Below are 5,000 nucleotides of genomic sequence, written 5' to 3'. Positions count from 1 at the left end.
GCATGCTCCTCTCTTCCTCGTGGTGTTGCAGTTTTTTTTGTTTTGTTTATGTTCTGTCTGTGTAAATAGTGAAAGAGTTTGCCAGTTACTTATTCATCCCTCTCACCTGTGAGCTCAGGAGGAGTGTTTCTTTCTTGTCTTTTACCCTTTACTATGGCAGAGCATCGAGACACGTAAATTAATTCAATTTTCTTCTTTAAAGGCCTTTTGTTCTACCTTAGAAATTATATTTCATATATATCGACCATTTATTTATTGTTTACCATCCCTGAGTCACATTTTTTTTGCAATTTTCTTTATAAAGAAAAGCAGTGTTAGATTGTTATCGTTGTCGATTGGCTAAACATATGCTGCCATATATGCTTTATAGATTACTATTAATAATAACTACTGTTTTCTGTTTTGGAGCGTTTTTTCCCTTTTTATTTATTTGCTCTTTCTTTTCCATGATACTGAAAGAAATGTAACTGAATGTAAATGTATGGAGGGAGAGAAGTAGCTCATGAAGTGACTTGAAGGTCACCATTCCCCGTGCACTGGCTTCTGAGACAGCCTGTAATACTCCTTGAGCAGCATGAGGGGAGAGAATCGAGAGGCTGATTTGGACGAGATCTGCTGAGTAAAGGAGTCTGGATAGAATAGGTCATCCTGATGCAAGTGATGCAAGAGGTAATGGAGTACGGCATCAGCATGTACTAGGACAGATGGTGGTGGAGCTTAAGGGACAGTGGTGATAAGGATACATGGATATTATGTATTGAAAGAGAGGGGTTGAATATCGATGGCTGACCGGTCGCACTAGGGGAAAGTGTTTGGAGGGATAGGTGGACATGCGTGGAGGCTGAATAGTTAAGTGTTGCGATGGTGGCAATAGAGGTGAAAGAGTAGTAGTATCTCACAACTGTCAACCTCAAGAGGGAATATGAAACCTGTCACTGAAATACAATTCAGTCGGCACAATCCACTTCGTCGTTTCAGTAGGAACATCCTTTATCCGAGATTCGCGTAACGCTGTGTAGTGTCTTGCGGTGACGGCAATGGAGGCAGCGTGGCAGAAGGCAGTGGTATGTTATTGAAACTTTTACTCAGTGAATTTCCGTTTGACGTGAAGGAGCAATCTCAAGACTGTTTGGAGACGACTAATCCATTGTATTTTCTCCCTCTTTGAAAAGGGTGTTCTACATTTTTACTGATTAGTAGATGTTTCTCGGTTGACAATATGGAGTGTGGTAAAAGTCTTGTAATGGCGATAATCTTGAGACGCTCGTGGACTGGTAGATATTGCTTGTGTAATGCTAAACACTCTGCACAGGGTATTAGTTGTCCTTGTGTTTGTCCAGCATAATTCTCAGGATCTTTGCTTGAAGACTTTTGTGAATATGTTTCTTATATCTATATGTTTTGGAAGAGTGATACTCAATCTTACAAGGATTACTCACTTTATTCATAGAAAACAAGCTGAGGTTGAGTGATCCCCGACTGGTGTAACAGTGATGTAAAGAGTGGCAGGCGTCGTCTGGAGAGTGTTGTAGACGCTGGACCGTGCAGGAGTGAGTCGCCTTCCACCCACCACCGGCTCTCTCACACTGTGCGTCTGGATCTTGCTTTGCATGTCTACAATCTGTGCTATCTTGGTGGGGACTGCCAAAGCTCCACTGTGTTGCGTTAGTTCTGGGTCATTGGTCTCAAATGGAGCGGTAGATGGGCTGAAGAAGACCCAGCAATCAGGTTGTTAGTTCTGATTTAATGGACAACTTTTAAATGAAGTTCGGATAAATCTATGGATAGGGCTATTGTGTGAATATAGATTTTTAAAATTTTCGTTTCACTGCAGTAACTGTGACTTTTAGCTATTATAAGTTCGTGCAGCTTATTTTCAAATGCATATATATTGTCACGTCTCTCCAGAAATGATCAGGCATAACTCCATCTACATTATTCTAAACTACATGAATTATGAAGAATTGAACATATAGCATTAAGAAAATTATGTCAGATGACGAATAAAGCAAGAATTTTCTATAAATGAGGAGAGGAATGATATTAATGCTGGCCGGCACAAGGGAAAGGGCTACGAAGATGCGATAAGGTTTTGAGGGGAGCAGGAGGAGGGAGGCTTAGTCGATGATGATGATGATGATGATGATGATGATGATGATGATGATGATGATGATGATGATGATGATGATGTCAATGACGTGTCGAGAGGAGGGGAAGAATTTTTAGTTCATAAATTAATTATGAACATTGGTTTTCTTCCCGTCTCTCTCTCTCTCTTTCTCTCTCTCTCTCTCTCTCTCTCTCTCTCTCTCTCTCTCTCTCTCTCTCTCTCTCTCTCTCTCTCTCTCTCTCTCTCTCTCTCTCTCTCTCTCTCTCTCTCTCTCTCTTCCCATAAGCAGAAAAGGCCTTATAGTCTTGTAGATCAAAGAAAAGAAAGGAGAGAGAGAGAGAGAGAGAGAGAGAGAGAGAGAGAGAGAGAGAGAGAGAGAGAGAGAGAGAGATGGAGGAGGATGGCATGACACCGGAGTACCCAGGAGAAGAAGAGGAGAGAGAGATGGTTCCAACTGGAGAGAGAAAAAAGGTATTAAGAAGGAATGAAGAGAGAGAGAGAGAGAGAGAGAGAGAGAGAGAGAGAGAGAGAGGGGAGAAAATATGAAAGAAAGAAGAGACTAATTACTCTGACTCAAAGACATTGTACCGATTACCTCCTCTTCCTCCTCCTCCTCCTCCTCTTCCCTCTCTTCTTGGTCCTCCTCCTGGTCCTCCTCCTCCTCCTCCTCCTCCTCCTCCTCCTTCTCATATGATACACAGTGACACACACTAATTAAATCTAACATCACCTGTTCTTCCCCTTACCTGGGCTGGTTGCGGCTGGCCCTTCACGCCCTTACTTCTCCTACCTCCTTTCCTTCCTTTTCCTTCATCCCTTTCTTCCTCCCCTTTCCTCCCTTCCTCCCTTTTTCCCTTCCTCCTTTCCTTCTTATCTTCCTTTTCTCGTTCGTTTACCTCAATTCCTTTTTTCTTCATGTGTCTTTCTCTCCTTTCGCAATAATCTTCACTTCTCTCTCTCTCTCTCTCTCTCTCTCTCTCTCTCTCTCTCTCTCTCTCTCTTCTTCTTCTTCTTCTTCTTCTTTATCTTCTTTTCCTTCTTCTTTTTCTTTTCTTCTTCTTCCTCCTCGTCTCACAAAGGAAGGAAAAATCAAATTGACGCGAGGAAGAAGGGAAGAGGCGAGAGAAGTGTAAGAAAGAGGTGGGAAGAAAACGAGGAAGTGGAGGGCGACTGCATGAAACGTTACAAGACTTCATGGAATAAATAGATTGTGACTTTTAAAGGGGAGAAAAACAAATGAGAGAGAGAGAGAGAGAGAGAGAGAGAGAGAGAGAGAGAGAGAGAGAGAGAGAGAGAGAGAGAGAGATAAGAAGAGGTAGCGTTCCATATTAGACTTCTCACGCCCTCATCCTCTTGCAGCACTAAGAGGCTTACCCAGCAGTGATACTCCTCGTGAGAGAGAGAGAGAGAGAGAGAGAGAGAGAGAGAGAGAGATGGTTTTCACTACAGTTGTAGGAGAGTGAGTGATTGGAGGTTGTATTGTTTTGTTTGTTGTTACTTACTGTCATGCACTTCCTCTTGTTATTTTTGTGTGTGTTTATCCTAAGGTCATGGGCTGATAACACACACACACACACACACACACACACACACACACACACACACACACACACACACACACACACACACACACACACACACAGGAGGTATCAGTTTTCTTGTTTTCAAAGGCTTAATTAAATTTGTGGTTTATTTAATGTTTCTGCATATTTTGTTTTTGTGTTCAATCCCATCATTAAAATCATATTGATTAACTTTTTAAACTCTTACGGCCATTAGTGATAAAAAGGGGAATCATGTTGCATTTAATTTTTCACACGCTTATGAGCACCACATTAATGCGTTTTTTTTACTTTTATGTTGTGTCTTCTTGCTTCTACGCCTTACTCTGGTATTGTCATTACATTCCACAGTGACAGAAAGACAACACATAAAGGAGGCTGCTGCTTCCTCAAGTGGAAAGAGTTGTCATTTGTCTTGCCACTGAGGAGGGTGACAATGGCTACACAAACTGTCAGGAGTGTGCGTACTTTGTCTACAAGTTTGGGTTTTCCCCCGCCATAGATTATCACGCCAGATTGCCTACCCCTGCAGGCGTTGCTCTGCCCTGCACCGAGGACTTGTTTGAGAGAGTTTAGCTGTATGGCTTTCTCTTGTTCTTTCGTCTCCCACTAGTCCGTGGTGATGACAGCACTCCCGCAAGGCCTTCCTGTATACTATATCTGATACTTCATAGATGGTTAGCGAGAGAGAGAGAGAGAGAGAGAGAGAGAGAGAGAGAGAGAGAGAGAGAGAGAGAGTGTGTGTGTGTGTGTGTGTGTGTGTGTGTGTGTGTGTTTGTGAGTGTCTTCTCGCATTATAGGGACAAGGATGAATTAACAGTGAGAATGGATAAAAAAATATATCAATTTTAAGTTTTGCGTATTACATATTATAACACATACGCATTTGTGAAGAAAAGGTAATAGATGAATAAATATGAATGAATAATGAATCAATAAATAATGGGAAAATGCCAAATTGCCTTTAAACTCCAAGCCTCCGTGGCACAATCGGTTAGCGCGTTCGGCTGTTAACCGAAAGGTTGGTGGTTCGAGCCCACCCGGGGGCGCAATGTTTTGATGTTCATTTATCTCAGTGAAGTATATTGATTGTGTTCTTCCTCTCTCCCTCTCTTTTTACTAGAAATAGAGATCATTGCATGGAAGACTGATTCATTCTTTTAAAGTGTTATTTCGCCTTCTCCGCTGGCCTTTTGTCATGCCAGGACTCCCCACACCTTCGTCAGTACCTCTTGTGTTGCTAGTGTTGAGGAGAGGAACAGTCCACTCGTACTGCAGTGACAAGAACAAATTAACACTGATATTGAATGATTTTTTTTCTCTCTATT

At 42.0% G+C, this 5,000-nt stretch overlaps 1 non-coding gene across 1 annotated transcript; it reads left to right on the top strand.

Moving 5' to 3' along the window:
* The first annotated feature begins 4,647 nt into the window (after positions 1–4,647).
* Positions 4,648–4,721, top strand: Trnan-guu. The gene has a single exon. It is a non-coding gene; the product is annotated as a tRNA-Asn (tRNA).
* Positions 4,722–5,000: the final 279 nt, after the last annotated feature.

Source organism: Portunus trituberculatus, chromosome 41 (genome assembly GCF_017591435.1).
Source record: "Portunus trituberculatus isolate SZX2019 chromosome 41, ASM1759143v1, whole genome shotgun sequence".
Lineage (NCBI taxonomy): Eukaryota > Metazoa > Arthropoda > Malacostraca > Decapoda > Portunidae > Portunus > Portunus trituberculatus.
The sequence above is the reverse complement of the archived record's forward strand: the minus strand, read 5'-3'. Positions and strand labels throughout refer to the sequence as shown.